At 41.2% G+C, this 17528-nt stretch overlaps 1 long non-coding RNA gene across 29 annotated transcripts in view; it reads left to right on the top strand.

Moving 5' to 3' along the window:
• Positions 1–17026, top strand: part of LOC103791331 (uncharacterized) — a 32239-nt gene extending 15213 nt beyond the window's left edge. For 28 of the 29 annotated variants that reach the window (XR_013528344.1, XR_013528356.1, XR_013528348.1 and 25 more), the window contains one exon: positions 733–7269. This is a non-coding gene — a long non-coding RNA (uncharacterized LOC103791331). Of the gene's footprint in view, positions 1–732; positions 11450–16523 lie in introns of those variants that run through there. The other variant, XR_013528334.1, reaches the window with a different exon arrangement.
• Positions 17027–17528: the final 502 nt, after the last annotated feature.

The following is a 17528-nucleotide window of genomic DNA, read 5'->3' as shown; positions in this document are numbered from 1 at the left end:
AAGGAAACGTTTTTGTTCTATTTTGTTGTGGTGGTGTTGGTTCTCAATCTGGCCAATGCCCTCTGGATTTAAAGTGAGATTTGCACCAAAGTGTTAAAATGTGTTTAATGTGATCCTTAGTAACGTGAATGTATACATTACAATCTTCCCTTTAATCATACCTTTTAAGCCTTTGGTCACATGTACTCTGGCACTGGAAGTCTTTCAAGTGATGCCAGAGTGAGTTTCCGATACTGACAGTAGCATCTTATGTAATGTGTTTAAATTTATGAAAAATTTTGATTTAAGATAACCATACTCTTGGAGGACCGGAGACAGCATAATTTTAGGCTATTAGATGCGGCAGTATCAAAGGCATGAAAAATGGAAAAAAGAAAAGTTAAATGGTTCTCACACTTTTTAGTGTCAGTTGTATTACTTCAGTGTTCACTTTCTGCTGCTAATTGTTTGTGAAGATGAAGCTCTAGTGGGCTGTCAGAGATGGAGGACCGTTCCTTTGTCCCACTGCTGACAGTAGAGGGTGATGCTGCTGCTGAGGTACTTGACTGCTCTCATTAGGGTGAAATTGAGAATTATGATCACTTGAACGAGTACCTCTTTTTAGATTTTAAATGAAGAGGGAGCTGCTTTTGTCATGTGTGGGTGTGAGATCTAAGGTGAAGTTATTTACCAAAAACACTGCCCCAGGGACGTCATTGATAAAGTAAAACCTATGTGTTTTTCCACTTTCAGGTCCTTCATTCAATGCAGACTGTTTCCTAAGTTTTTACATCAAAATCTGGAAGAGTCAGCTGCTGATCCTCTCCCCAAGAAGATGAAAGATTCTGTGCTGAGACATTTGTGTTGTGTAACGTAGTATAGGAGGGCCTCACCTTTTCAGCAGAGCTCGGGCTCTCAATGGGCCTCTAGGCAGGTGGACATGAGAAGGGCTAGGACAGAAAGAGACACCTCAGCATGTCTCTGGCACACTGAACTATTGAACTGCCTGCAAGGGTGCAGCCCTTCAGAGCATCTTGATGGCGGCCGCTATGCACACATGGCATGGGTGCTTAGGTGGCCTTCAGTTGGTTGCAGTTTGCCAGGATAGTCACATGAATCACAGTGAGTCAGTTTTGCCTATTGCTGGCACCAAATAGCAGGTGGGCTCTGCACAAATGAAAGCTTTTCAGATAAACGTTTAGCCAACCTGCCTTCCTGATGTGGTCCACATAAAACTCTTCTCCATATCTTCTCCCTGCAGCTCCACACTGAGTTCAGAGCACTCTTTCAAAGTTGATGTCTGCACAGCCATTGCTTGGGGCACTTGGGCTTTAGACTTAGGGCTGTGTCACAGAGAAGTGGGTAACCACACTGGGGAGCACAGGAGAAGAAAAGGAAGAAGGAGAGGGAGACAGGAAGAAGAGAATCCTACAGCTATAAAATAATGATGCCATTTCCTTGTTCATCAGGAAAATGGCTCTGGACAGCTTCAAACTTTTTTCTTTTTTTTTTTTTGAGATAGTCTTGCTCTGTTGCCAGGTGCCAGGCTGGAGTGCAGTGGTGCGATCTCAGCTCACTGCAACCTCTGCCTCCTGGGTTCAAGCAATTCTGCCTCAGCCTCCTGGGTAGGTGGGACCACAGGCATGTGCCACCATGCCCAGCTAATATTTTTGTTTTTTTAGTAGAGATGGGGTTTCATCATGTTGGCCAAGATGGTCTCAATCTCTTGACCTTGTGATCAGCCCACCGTGGCCTCCCAAAGTGCTGGGTTTAGAGGCTTGAGCCACCGCACCCGGCTCAAGCACTCTCTTAGCAAATGTAGTTTCTTTGGTATCAACTTACAAACATTCATATGTTAAAAGCCAATGCTCCTTAATTGTGTAAGCTCACATACATCTGAGTATTGAACTTGGAGCTGTCTAATGTCCTTGACTCACACTTTTCCTGGTTTTCTTAGGAATAAGAGATAAAAGGAAAAGGGAATAATCTATTGATCCAACCAGGACTGTGTCTCATTTGTCCTGATATCCACAGAGCCAGTGCATGGTGTTCTAGTGGGTGCTCAGTACAGTTCATGGAATTTAGACGAGTTTAATTGCAGTCTGCCATTTCAAGGCAATGTATGGACTCACAGCCAACATGAAAGCCTTTAAAAGAAATTCATACTCAGCTTTTGTGCCTTTAAATGTGGTCACAATTCAAGCTAATGTATAAAGGCTTTTTTTCCACCATAAGGGAATCAAAGGACAAATCACTTAATATCAGTAAGGGCATAGTTCATGAATTTTAAGAGCAGAGATACATTTAAAAGCAAGTTAAAAGTCAAAGCAGTTGGCCCTGATGAGATGGCAGCCCCCAAAAAAGAAATATTTGACATAAGCCTCGCATCCTCAACCTGACTGCTAATATTTATACCTGGAGACTTACAGGGAGAAGGTCAAACTAACATTCCCACAATACTTTTTGTAAAAGCTGTAGGGTAGCCCAGAGTCTACCCAAAAGTCTCCCCATGAGTATCTGAAAAACTATGCCCTTCTTTCTTCCTCGATTTCATGACTAATGAAGATGCATCTCTACTTTCTGATTTATTGTAGCTTTTTTAAAATTTTTAACCTACACATGGAAGTAAGGAACCAGCAGAAACAAGTCTATAACTACTTCAGTTGTTGGAGGTATCAGACACAGATTTTAAAACAACTATTCTTATTCTTGAAGTAAAAGGCAAATTTTAAAATTTATAGGCCATAGAAAATATTTAAAACAATCCAGCAGGTTTGAAAGCCAAATAGAATTTTTGAAACAAGTAAACAAGTGAATCAATTGAATTCTACACCACCACACCACCCCACACATGGGAGATTAGATACATCTGAAGAGAGAATTCGTAAACTGAAAAATAGAGAAGAAAATATTCAGAACATAACATCCATTGACAAAAAAAAATCAAGAAATATGAAAGGGAAATGAAGGATAGATTGAGAAGATTTAAAATATATCTAATCAGAATTCCTAGAAAGGCTGAAGCATAATTAATACTTGGTGAGATAATATCTCAAAGTTTACCAGAATTGATAAAAGATACTTATCTTGAGATTCAGGAATTTCAGTGAATCACAAGTAGGGTAAATTGAAGAAGAAAGAATCCACACCAGCCAAGCCATAGAAACTGCAGCATGCCAAGCACATATACCAACTTAAAGCAAGTAAACAGAATGAACAGATTACATTCAAATGAATGACTGCAAGCTCCCTTATTGAGAGCCATCATGGAAGCCAGAAGATAGTTGTTTGATGTACTTAATGATGTGTAAAGAAAGTAACTACCAAGCTAGAACTTTACTCCTGCTGAAAGTATCCTTTAAGGATAAAGGCAAAATAAAGTTTAGAAAAAGAAATGCTCAGAAACCCTCATTACATGTAATCTGAAGGTATTTTCAGTAGAAAGTGGCCTTGTGGTAAAAGTAGTTTGAGGAGAAAAGACAAAAAGGAAAAAAAAATGATCTTGGCTGGAAGGTCTGATTTGCAAGTGAACAAAAAGAAAAAATGGCAGGTACATTGGCAAATCTGAATAAATATTAGCTGCATAAAACCATGATAAAGCTATATAGTTGGCTTTAAAATGTAGAGTAGCTGGGCATGGTGGCACGTGCCTGTGGTTTCAGCTACTTGGGAAACTGAGGCAGAAGAATCGCTTGAACCCAGGTGGCGGAGGTTGCAGTGAGCTGAGATTGTGCCACTGCACTCCAGCCTGGTGACAGAGTAAGAGTCTGTCTCAAAATATGTGAATAAAGTGGAATTAAAATACATGACTATAATAACATACAAGTTTGGATGAGAGGAGAAATGAACTTCAAGTTGTCAGAGGTCTTAGTAATGTCCAAGAGAAGAATAAAGATATAGATTGAATGTTCCTAATCCAAAAATCCAAAACCTGAAATGCTTCAAAATCCAGAACATTTTGAGCACCAATGTGATGCGCAAAGGGAGTATTTTGGATTTCCGATTTTCGGATGAGGGCTTCTCAGCCTGTACCGTTAACTTCAGCTTGTGATAAATTAGATATGCATGTTGGGATGTTTTGTGCAACTACTAAAGGAATAGAAACAAAGCATGTAGGTTCCAATTCCAAACAGAAGGAAAAAATAGAAAACTAAAAATAGAAGTTATTCATAAATAAGAAAATGAAATTGGACTACTATGTCATACTGTACTTAAAAACAATTTCAAGTAAATTATAAGCCTAAATATGAGAAAATAATACCTGAAAGCACTTAGGGTCACAATAATGGAAACTTCTTCCATGATATCAGTGTAGGAAATAAGTTTTTAAAACAACACAAAAGGTTCAAATTTATTTAAATTGTGACTTGATTTAGTATTTTAAATTATACAGAAAAGCTACTAGTGTCTAGATGAATATAACATTTCTCTAAATCAATGAGCAAACCATATCTCTCCATTGAAAATAGTTGCAGAAGAATTGCACATACACTTCACAAATGAGGAAATATAAATGGCTAAAAAACATGAGTATATGGTCAACTTCATTAATTATCAGAAAACTCCAAATTGAAATCACACTGACTTACTGTTTCAAAACTACCATACCAAGAAAAGTAAAGTGCTCACAATATTAAGTGGTGAGAAGTGTAGAGCAAGGTAATTCTTATATATTGCTGGTGGGAGTGTGAACTAGTATACACATATTGGAAAAAAGTTTGGTTATATAAAAGTTTAAGACATGAGTAGACTGCACCCAGCAGTTCTACTCCCAAGTACTTTTCTGGAGCAAATCTTGCACATTTGCACTAAAATACACGTATAAAGTTGTTCATAATAGCACTTGTTCATGGAAATGCCAAATGAGTAGTCCGTAGCAAAGGAAATGAACTTACAGCTAAATGCAATTCATGGGTAATCTTAACCACATAATGGTGAGCAAAGGAAACATAACACAAAATAATGCATATAGTATGGTACAATATTTTGGGTAAACATGGGCAAAATTAAATCGCTTAAAGCAAGAAAATGATTTTCACCAGTCAGGTTTGTTTATGGGAACCTCCAGGAGGGGAAAGAAGGATTGTGATCAGACAGCCACATGCAAAAAGCTACTAGAATGCTGGAAATGTTAGATGTATTGAATTAGTTGGTGGTTACAGAGGTGTTCACCTTATAATTATTAAATTGTTCATACTTATATATACTTTATGGTTACCTGTGTCACATTTTAAAAATATAAAACATTTTTTAAAAAGACTAACATCAAACATTTATCCAAAATATATAGCGGAATGAGTTTTTCAGGCTTAGGATCCATAAAATAAATAACACATATACAAACCCCGAGTTAAATTTAAGAATGTAAAAATAAGTCCGGGCGTGGGGGCTCAAGCCTGTAATCCCAGGACTTTGGGAGGCCAAGGCAGGTGGATCACGAGGTCAAGAGATCGAGACTATCTTGGTCAATATGGTGAAACCCCGTTTCTACTAAAAATACAAAAAGTTAGCTGGGCATGGTGGTGCGTGCCTGTAATCCCAGCTACTCAGGAGGCTGAGGCAGGAGAAAAAAAAAAAGAATATAAAAATATTAAACTTGTATTTAAGAAAGGTAATAAAATAATTTGGTATGATACTTGTGGCAAACTTAGCAAAATTAAATCTCTCTCTAATATCAACAATCCTTACAATTTGATTTTTAAAACTCTATAGGCAAATTATATGTGTATCATTTGTATATAACTATATAAAAATATATATATCTGAGCTCCAAAATGAAGCCATTTGAAATTTTATATAAAATTAAGGAACAAATTATTAAGTAAATGTATAATTATCCTTCTTATAAGTTAATGCAAATTAAAACCAGTTGGCATTTTTTTGTACACACCATTAGCACTGGGAAAATTAGTGATGGTGCCAATTGTGTCAAGATGCAATCTCTTAGACATCATTTGTATTTACGTAAATTATTATCATCTGGAAAAGCATAATTTATCAAGGATCATAAAATGCTTACAACCTATGATAGAGTAAATCTATTTGTTAGAGTTTTTCTAGGAAATCAATTCAAATTATGAAAAAAGTTTTAGGTACATAAAGATAATTTCAGCATAATTCATCATGATGAACAATGGAAGGCAACCTAATAGTAGCAGTCAAGGGATATTTGCAATAACTATATATGTCATTAAATTTCATTCACTAAATTAATGTTTTCAGTGATCACATGGCATTATACGTGTGTATATGTGTATGACATCACAAGGTAGAAAATTATTTAGTCACTAAATGATATTAGTGAGCCTATACAATTTTATCTATATATGTGTGCGTGTATATATATATATTAGGTAGTACGGTAGAAAAGATAGAAAATTGTTTGCACACTAAGATTAGACCCTTATGAAATATGCATAGAAATACTCATATACATAAGGATTATAGCTAGAGCCATGGTTTAACATCCACAGGAAAATACAGGCTTGGGAAACACAAAAATGCAAATACTGTTAATGTCAGGCTATAATCACTGTGAAAGATTTTTCCCTCATATATGTTCTAGGGTGCTGCAGTGTTATTGTTATTCTCTAATAGAAAATTAACCATAAAAATTACAAAGATCTAAATTTTCAATTTTCTTCCATCTTGCAGAACATTCCCTTTCACATTCATTTTTGTAAGATCTAACAGTACAATTCACTATTAAGACATAGGGCATTTATTCAGAAGAAACAGATTCTTAAACTCTTGTTTAAATAATTTAACAGTTGCAGATTTGTTTTAAACCTTCAAGCATGTGAAGAAAGAAGGCAGTACCAGTAATTCTCTTTTTATATTACAAAAGTAAGTTTAAAATAAAATAAACTCTACTGAAAAACCTCACATATATTCATGTCTTATAGAAGGTAGAAAGATATAATAATATACATTTAAATGAGCAAAAAGTGATTTAACAAGAAAACCAACAAGTTACAAACTTTAGTGTTAAAGCTTGCTATCGCAGGACAGGGTAGCAAGCTCTGAAGTTCAGGTGTCTTACAAGATTCCTTTTAAAAATAGTATTTTTATTTTAAAAAATAGATTTTATTGTGTATATTTAAGGTCTATAACACAATGTCATGAAATACATATGGATAGTAAAATGGTTACTGTAGTGAAATAAGTTAACATATCTGTCATCTCATAGTTACCCATTTTTATTTGTTTTTGTGGCAAGAGCAGCTAAAATCTACTTATTTTGCAGGAATCCCAAATATAGTTTTATTAATTATAGTTCTCATGAACATCAGATCTCTGGAGTTTTTTATCCTATGTATCTGCTACTGTATAACTTCTAACATACATGTCTCCATCTCTACCTCCCCCATGTTTATGTTAGCTCCTGTTTTATTCTCCATCTCTGTATATTTGACTCTCTCTCAATTCTACCTACAAGTGAAATGATGGAGTATTTGTCTTATGATGGAGTATTTGTCTTTCTGTGTCTGGGTTACTTCACTTAGCAACATGTGCTCCATGTCCCTCCATGTTGTGGCAAATGGCAGGATGTCTCTTTTTATAAATACTGAATAATATTCTCTTTATCCCTTGTTTCTTTGTTGACAAGACACTCAGGTTGTTTCCATATCTTGGCTACTGTGAATAGTGCTGTAATACACATGGTAGGACAGATATATTTATGGCATGGTGGTTATATATCCTTTGGATATATGCCTAAAAGAGGGATTACTGGGGCATAAGGTAGTTTTGTTTTTAATATCTTTTTTAAAATATAGAGATGGAGTCTCATTATGTTGCCCAGGCTGGTCTTGAACTCCCAGCCTCAAGCAATCTTCCCACCTCGGCCTCCCAAAGTGCTAGAATTACAGGCATGAACCAACTCACCTGACTTATTTTAAAATTTATTTAGAACCTCCATATTCTCTTCATAATGGCTACACAAATCTATATTCCCACCAATATATATATATATATTGTTTTGCAGTATAATATTTTGGAGCAGAATAATATCTCTTTTTTGTGGCTTTGGGGAAAAACAGCTGTTTTCTTTTTATTTAGCTGTTATTTTCAGCAGTATTAGGAGAGCAGTCTAGTTTCATAAACTAGCATCAAGAGTAAAAAGCTCAGTAATTGCCATTTGCCATATGTATATCTCCATCACTGAAGCATCTGTTTAGAACTATTTCCCATGTGCAGCTGGGGATATAGGGCAGTTTTTGTTTATAGGTAAATGTCCTTTGTTAAATGTGTGTTTCATGAGTAGTATTTTTTCCCAAGTCTTGGCTTGCCTTTTTGTGTCTTTTGAAGAGCAAAAGTTTTACATTTTTGTGATGTCCAATTTATTTAACTTTTTTTCTTTTACAGTTCAAACGTTCAGTGCCCCATGTAAGAAATCTTTGCCAAATCCAGGGTCGTTAAGATTTCTTCTTATGGTTGCTTTGAGCAGTTTGGTGGTTTGTTAGATTTATAATGTTGAGTTAATTTCTGTGTGTGCAGCAAAGTAAGTGTCAAAGTGTTTTTGTTTTATTTTATTTGTAGATGACTATTCCGTTGTTCCAGCACATTTCATAAAAAGGGTACTCCTCCAGTATCCTCCAACATCCTCCTCCAGGTTGGGAGCTCTTCATTTGTCCCAACATCCTTAACACATTTATTTAGCACATAGAGGTGCTGTTCTAGGAACTTGGAGTACACATGTGATCAAGATAGACTCCAGCCTACCTTCATGGCATTTGCAGTGTGGCTGGGGACACCTATGAAGAACAAAGAAATAGACAATGCCAGGTCCTGAAGAGTCTTCTGCAAAAGCTAATGCAGGGGAAGGGGAGGGAGGGTGGCACATTGGGGAGGAGATGAGGAGTGAAGGAGATGCTATCTCTGTCATCGCCTCCCCTGACCATGACTACCTGCCCCTTGCATAAGCCTGCACCTGCAAACATGAAGTTGAATCCAGAAAAAAGCAGGAAGAAATACCCTGACCTTCTCTTATCTTCTAGTCTCCTGGCAACACCTCCCATTGGCTGAACCCAAGAGAAGCCACCTGTTACAGGAGTCCCTGACATACTGCACACAGGGCAGCCTCCCTGGTGCCGAGCTAGATAAGAAGAGATGGGTAATAAACTAGGGTGTGAAGAACAACCAGCCAGGGATGATTAGCAGAATATTTTCTCCTAAGCTAGTGGCATTGCTTCAGCATGTCCATTACAGGCTGTTTCTTTGTATTTTGGTATGAATTGATTGTTTCACAAACAGTGTGAATCATTTATTTTATGAAACTATTTTTAAAAATAATCAGATGGCCTGGTGCTCAGGGGCAGAAAAAAAGGTGACCTTGGCATCATGACCCCACCTGGAAATTGGGTCTCAAAGCCACATTTGAGGCTAAGCAGGTGCAAGCACCAGTGAAAGAGCAGAATCCAGGAGCACAAACACCCGAGTTCACATTCTGCTTCAGCTACTCACCTGCAAGGTGACGTAGAGAAAGTCCCTCCTCTCCCAGCCTCAGTTTCCCCAGCATGCATTAGTGATCCCTCATGGGCTTCTCAGCTCTGATGGGCCAAGAGCTCTCTGAGAAGTGAGAAGACACCAATACTATCAGAAGCCCAGCGTTTACTGATTGTGGAAGACAGATGACTGATTGTACTTATACGGAGGAAGAAATTCAAATAAGTGCTCCTGGATAGCACCTCAGGAGCATTTCCAAGATGATTCAAATGCAATGATGAGCACTCTTATCAACGCCTGCTGGGACATGAGGAAAAACCAAGGGCAGGTGCCGCCATAGCAATTTTTAGGTGGAAGGAAGGATTCTGGGAATGGCAGCAAGTTGGGGAGGTGAGAGAGACCCAGCTGGCAGCTGGGCTCTGATTCCAGCTGTGACCTTCAGGATGTGACCTTTGGCAAGCCCCTTTGCCTCTTCGGGCCTCAGTTTCTCCATCTGTAAAATGAAGGGGTTGAACATATCACTACTCTGGCCCCTTTCAGCCCCATGCCCATATGTGCCAATGGATCCAACAGTAGGCAAAATCCTGGGGAACTGAAGTTTCCAGGCCTTTAGCCAGAGGGAAAGCTCCCCACTGGGTTAGGAGCACAGGCCCCACAGGCTGAGCTGAAGGCCAGGCCCACTCCACATTATTTCCATAACTTTGGGCAGGCTCCTTTTTTTCTCTGTGTCTTGGTTTCTTTCCCTGGAAAAGGAGATCTTCATGGTGATATGATTGGGTTTGGATTTAGATCTCGTTGTGTTTCTATTTGTCCTATCTGGTATTTGTATACCTTTCTCCCTTTCTCTGCCTTCTTTTGGACTGCATATTATTTATGATTCCACCGTGTCTTCTCTGCTGCTTGTTCACTATAACTACGTTTTGCATTTTCGTGGTTACTTGAGTGTTTATAGTACACATTGTTAGCACAGTCTGCCCAGGAGACATTATACCATTTCTCACTTTAAGAACTTTTACAGTAGTGTAATTCCACTTCTCCTCGCCCACCTTTGTACTATTGTTATATGTTTTACTTCTACATGGTTTGTAAATATTACACTACATTATTGTTTTTTGTTTGTTAAGGTGCCTCACAGGCCAGGAATGGTGGCTGACACCTGGAATCCCAGCACTTTGGGAGGCCAAGGTGGGTGGATCACAAGGTCAGGAGTTTAAGACCAGCCTGGCCAATATGGTGAAACCCTGTCTCTACTGAAAAAAATACAAAAATTACCTGGGTGTTGTAGTGGGCAGCTGTATCCCCAGCTACTTGGGAGGCTGAGGCAGAAAAATCGCTTGAACCCGAGAGGCAGAACTTGCAGTGAGCCAAGATCATGCCACTGCATTCCAACCTGGGCAACAGAGTGAGAGTCTGTCTCAAAAAAAAAAAAAGCCGGGTGGTGGCTCACACCTGTAATCCCAACACTTTGGGAGGCCAAGACAGGCAGATCTCCTGAGGTTGGGAGTTCAAGACCAGCCTGACCAACATGGAGAAACCCCATCTTTCCTAAAAATACAAAATTAGCAGGGTATGGTGGCACATGCCTGTAATCCCAGCCACTCAGGAGGCTGAGGCAGGAGGATTGCATGAACCTGGGAGGCAGAGGTTGCTGTGAGCTGAGATCAAGCCATTGCACTCCAGCCTGGGCAACAAGAGCGAAAATCCATCTAAAAATAAAAAAGAAGGGGTCTCACTATGTTGCCCAGGCTGGTCTTGAACTCCTGAGCTCATGCGACTCTTCCTGCCCCAGTCTCCCAAGGAGCTGAAATTACAAGTGTGTGCCACCATGGCTGGCCCTTTTATAAGGTGTTACCCCCTTTGGCCTTTCCAGTCACTCTATGAGATAATTATCATCATCCCCATTGCACAGATGAAGAAACCAAGGCCCAGAGGGATTGACCCACTTGCTCAGGATCTACCCCAAGCCAGTGTTCCCTTAACATCTATTCTGCAGTTTGGTATGTGGCCATTGACAGTGCAAAAGGTGAGCTTGGTCAAAAGATGTTCCCAGAAATGTGTCATCATTATATATTTGAAGTGCAGGAGAAAAAAAAATTAAAGTAGCATTTTAAGCTCATGATTCACAAATGGTGTTGCTTAGGTTAAATATATTTAAGTTCATACAGTGACCAGTGCAAGTATGGTCATAGAAGCTTTATTCATAACAGCAAAAACTAGAAACAAGTGAGACACTCATCAACTATAGAATAGAGAAACAAACTGTGGAATGGCCATGTAACGGAATTCCCAGCCGGCAGCGAAAGGCAGCAAACCACTTGTCAACCTACAATGGGGACAAATCACAGATATTTTTTTGCATGTTTTGTTTTGTTTTTGAGATGGAGTCTTGCTCTGTACCCCAGGCTGGATTTTGGTGGCATGATCTCGGCTCACTGCAACCTCCGCCTCGTGGGTTCAAGTGATTCTCCCATCTCAGCCTCCTGAGTAGCTGGAATTACAGACACCTGCCACCACACCCCGCTAGTTTTTCTATTTTTGTAGAGACAGTGTTTTGCCATATTGGCCAGACTGGTGTCAAACTCCTGACCTCAGGTGATCCTGATCTGCCTGCCTGGGCCTCCCAAAGTGCTGGGATTACAGGGGTGAGCCACATGCCCATCCTCAGAAACAATATTGAGGTGAAGAGGCTAGACTCAAGTGTACATATTATAAGAGTCCATTGATACAAAGTTCAAAAACAGCTAAAGCAAATCTGTGGCTGCCACTGGGGAGGCAGATACCGTCCAGGGAACCTTCTGGGATGATGGGAATATGCTATATCTTTCTTTTTTTAGACAGAATCTTGTTCTATCACCCAAGCTGGAGTGCAATGACATCAGTTTGGTTCACTGCAACCTCCACCTCCCAGGTTTGAGCGATTCTCCTCCCTCAGCCTCCTGAGTGTCTGGGATTACAGGCACCCACCATCATGCCTGGCTAATTTTTGTATTTTTAGTAGAGAGGGGGTTTCACCTTGTTGGCCAGGCTGGTCTAGAACTCCTGACTTCAAGTGATTTACCCACCTCGGCCTCCAAAGTGCTGGGATTACAGGCATGAGCCACCTCACCCAGCCTGGAATATTCTATATCTTGATGTGGGTGTGGTCACATCAGTGTCCTTGTAGGCAAAAATGCATCAACAGGTACATTTCATATTTGTTCAAGTTAATATATATGCAGTATGCATCAATAAATCATTGTTAATAGATTAAGGGAGTTTATTATTTTGTTTTGTAAGAGGGGATCTTGCTTTGTTGCCCAAGCTGGTCTTGAACTCCTGGCTTCAAGCAATCATTCCCCCTTGACTACCCACAATGCTGGGATTACAGGCTTGAGCCACCACGCTCTGCCAGGGTAAGTTTTTAAAAAATAAATGTATTTAAAGAAAAATTGTATCTAAATAGTAGTTTGGGGTATGCAAATATGACCAAAAACAAAAGAAAAAGCAAGGCAGCAAACAAAACTTCAACCACCGAAGTTGGGGGTAATGTAAGTGCTAGGCAATGGAGATGTATTCAGCTTCCCCTCAAAGGGTGCCAGATAAAACAGGATGCCTAGTTCAGTTGAAATTTCAGATCATCAACAAATACTTTTTCAGTGTAGGTATGTCCCATGCAATGTTTGGGATATACTTATACTTTACTTATTTATTTAATTTTTGCTTTTGTTTGTTATTTATCAGAAATTCACATTTAACTGGACGTCCTGTATTTTTACTTGATAAATCTGACCACTTTGCCTTCCTGGGATCCCGCCCCCTCTCGCAACCCAGTGCCCACTGCAGGCGGTGTGCCCTGCACAGTGTAGTCATGCCAGGCGCAGCTTGGCAACGCGGCCACAAAGGGAGCCCTGGAGGCGGAATCTTTCCACATACCTGATCAATAGGGGAGTGGAGATGGTGGCACAAACAAGCCTGAGACAGCCGCACAAAGAGGAGACCCCTTGGCCGCTCCCGCCTTCCATTGATCCTGGCCCTCTGTGGCTCGGACAATGGGGGCTTGGGAGGCGCCTTGCAGGAACCTGGCCCATTTTCCTTAGAGGGAGAAGGCCCTTGAGGACCCCTGTCCTGCCGGCCCTCCCCACCGTTTCTCCTCCCATGGGTCCCAGGCCTCAAGTCTGGAGCTATCCAAAGGTATCAGGGGAACTGGGCAGGGTGCAGGGTGGGGTCGGGACAGGCTAGGAAAGTGTGGAGCCTGCCTGTGGGGGCCACCCAGCCCCGCCTCCTGAGGACCCTCCAGTCTACTCTGGCAGGCCCTCTCTGTCTCCTTGGTTACAGGCAGGTTTTGCACAGTCTCTATTTTTTTATTTATTGAGCAAATATTTATTGAGCATTTGCTCCAAGCCGTTCCTACTAGGTACTGCCTCCATGGCCACTTAAATGAGCCAATTCCTCCTCCAAGTATCGCCTCTCTGGGAAAGTCCCTCTCAGCCCTCTCCCACCTCGGGTTGGGTAGTGAACCCCCACTACACACGCACACACCCTGTGTGCCTCTCTCCACCTCCCTGCTCTTCAATCACGGTAAGAATGGCTATCAATTATGGAGTACTTCCTATGCCTGCCATGCTAAACATTTCACATTTTCTGTCTTTAATTCTCATAACAACCCTCTAGATTAGAACTACAGTGATCTCCATTTTCCAGAGATGGGAACTGAGGTTTGGCAGGCTGAAGGAGTCATCCAAAGTCACACAGCAAGCAGTAGGGTGGAGATTTGAATGCAGGCGGTGGATTGAAGAGCTTGAGAGTTTCACGTCCCAAGTTCCAGGCTCTATGCAGGATTCATTGCTGAGGCCCAGTAATGACCTGTTTACTCCATCAGCACATTTACCACCCACCCCTCCCCAGTACTGTGTTCGTTTGGCTTTTCCCTTCTGTGTTCCCCACTAGATTGATTGCTCTGTGATCTTGGCACCCAAGACAAAGAAGATGCCCAGGGTATATTTGGTAATCTGAACTATGGGGTTTAAGAATTTTGGCTGGGCACGGTGGCTCACACCTGTAATTCCAACACTTTGGGAGGCTGAGTCGGGCAGATTACCTGAGGTCAGGAGTTTGAGACCAGCCTGGCTAACATGGTGAAACCCATCTTTACTAAAAATACACAAATTAGGCAGGTGTGGTGGTGGGCGCCTCTAATCCCAGCCACTTGGGAGCCTGAGGTAGGAGAATCTCTTGAACCCGGTGGGGGTGGTAGTGAGGAGGTTGTATTGACCCAAGACTACACCACTGCACTTCAGCCTGGGCAACAGAGTCAGACTCCATCTCAAAAGAAAAGAACAAGAATTTTTCTAGGCCCTTGGGTTGGGAAGTGAGGGAAGGACCTAAAGATAAATCTGATACAATTTCTGCCCACAAATGAACTTGAAATCAGACACTTGAATAACGTAAGAAGGGTTGCAGGGCTCCAGAGTCTGGCATATCTTCCCCACCCCCTTAAAAAGATCAGCTTCATTGAGGTGTAATTTACATTGCAGGAAAATGCACCCATTTTAAAGTATCCAGTTCAATAAACATTGACAAACGCATACACCTATGTAACTAGTATCACTGTCAGATGTAAAATATTTCCATCTCCCCAAGTAGGTTCCTCGGGCTCTTTGCAGTGAATGCCTGGCCCACCCCCATCCCACACAACCCCTGATCTGCTTTCTGTCACTATAAATTAGTTTGCATTTTCTAGAGTTTCATATAAATGAAATCATACAATGTGTATTCGTTTGCATCTGGCTTTTCTTGCTCACCATGCTAATGTGGTGATTCATCCATACTGTGGAGTGACATCTCAGTTCTAAATCCTCTCTCTGCTTGGGACCTCTTTGAGTTTCACCCTCTTCCTCTATAAAGCAGGGATGGATTCTGTGAAATTTCATTGAGAGAATGTCTGCAGAGTGCACAGAACCTGCACACAACTGGCATGCAATAAGTGCTCTTGCTTAGTATTCCCTTCCTGCTGGACTGTAAGCTCCATGAGGACAGGGACCTTGGCCATTTTGTTCACCACTCTCCATTAACTGTGGTGGCTACTGTTTATTATAGATGGTGAATAGGAGCTTGGAGACCTGCAGCAAAGTTGCCCAAGATCACACAGCTAGTAAGAGGCAGAGTTGAGATTTGAACCCAGGCAACTTAGTTCTGTAGTGCTTACTTTTTAATTTTTTTGACACAGGTTCTCACTCTGTCACCCAAACTGGAGAGCAGTGGCACAAAAACTTGGCTCAATGCAGCCTCTGCCTCTCAGGCTCAAGTGATCCTCCCACCTCAGCCTCCCAAGTAGTTGGGATTAAGGCAACCACCACAAGGCTCAGCTAATTTTTGTATTTTTTGTAGAGATTGGGTCTTACTATGTTGCCCAGGCTGGTCTTGGTCTCCTGGATTCAAGCAATTCACCCACCTCAGCTTCTCAAAGTGCTGGATTATAGGCATGATCCACCACACTGCACCAGGCCTCTATTTTATTTTATTTTACTCAAAAGTGGGCCCCCTCTGTCACCCATGCTAGAGTGCAGTGGCATGATCTCAGCTCAGCTGCAACATCTGCCTCCTGGTTCAAGTGATACTTCTGCCTCAGCCTCCAGTGTAGCTGGGACTACAGGTGCAGGCCACCACGCCCAGCTCATTTTTGTATTTTTAGTAGAGATGGGGTTTCACTATATTGACCAGGCTGTTCTTGAACTCCTGACCTCGTGATCTGCTCACCTGGCCTCCCGAAGTGCTGGAATTACAGCCTTGAGCCACTGTCCCCAGCCTTTTTTTTTAGATAGAGTCACACTTTGTTGCCCAGGCTGGAGTGCAGTGACACTGTCTTGGCTCTCTGCAACTTCCACCTCTTGGGTTCAAGCAATTCTCATGCCTCAGTTTCCCAAGTAGCTGAGACTACAGGCACCCTCCACCAGGCCTGGCTAATTTTTGTAGTTTTAGTAGAGATGGAGTTTCACCATGTTGCCCTGGCTGGTCTTGACATCCTGAACTCAAGCAATCTACCCACCTCAGCCTCCCAAAGTACTAGGATTACAGGCATTAGCCACCACATCTGTCCTCTTTATTTTTTTCTTTTGAAGGTAAAGTCTCTCAATCTCAGCTCACTGCAACCTCTGCCTCCCAGATTCAAGTGATTCTCTGGCCTCAACCTCCCAAGTAGCTGGGATTACAGGTGCCTACCACCATGCCCAGTTAATTTTTGTATTTTAGTAGAGACGGGGTTTCACCATATTGGCCAGGATTGTCTCCATCTCTTGACCTCATGATCCACCTGCCTAAGCCTCCCAAAGTGCTGGGATTACAGGCGTGAGCTACCACGCTGGCCAACCTGGCCTCTTTTCTTATTTATCATGGTATTATGTATGGGCTCCTTACCATAATCACTACACTAAACTACCTCATAATCAATATTCCCCTCTCTAACAACCTCCCTGAATCTTCTCTTCTTGTCACCTTCCCCCTTTACTGATCCCTCTATGGAGGGAGCATAATATAAAAAATAACTCTACAACTACTAATATATATTTTTAGTTTATGTATGAGGCAGTATTCTAAGCACTTTACATATATTAACTCATATAACTCCACAGTAATGCTGTAAGGTAGGTGTTGGGCATCTCGCCATTTTATAGATAAATGAGGAAATTGTAGTGTAACTGAGTGACTGGTTTTTGAGTCAAGACATCTTCCTTTTTTTTTAAAGTGATACATGATGATTGTACATATTTTGGGGGCACGTGTGGTATTTTGATACATACATGCAATGTGTAATGATCAAATCAGGATAACTGGGGCATCCATCAACCCAAATCTTCACCCCTCCTTCATGTGGGGACATCCCAGTTTCCTCCAGCAATCATTTCTTCTTCCACCTCCTCTTCTTCCTCTTTCTCTTCTTCATCCTCTCCTCCTCCTCTTTCTTCTTCTTCCTCCTCTTGTTCTTGTTCTTCTACTTCTTATTCTTTGAGATGGAATCTCGCTCTGTGGCCCAGGCCGGAGTGCAGTGGCATGATCTCAGCTCACTGCAACTTCCACCTCCTGGGTTCATTCGATTCTCCTGCCTCAGACTCCCAAATAGCTGGGAT

Source organism: Callithrix jacchus, chromosome 17 (genome assembly GCF_049354715.1).
Source record: "Callithrix jacchus isolate 240 chromosome 17, calJac240_pri, whole genome shotgun sequence".
Lineage (NCBI taxonomy): Eukaryota > Metazoa > Chordata > Mammalia > Primates > Cebidae > Callithrix > Callithrix jacchus.
Note: the sequence above shows the minus strand (reverse complement) of the source record. Positions and strands in the feature narration are given on the sequence as shown.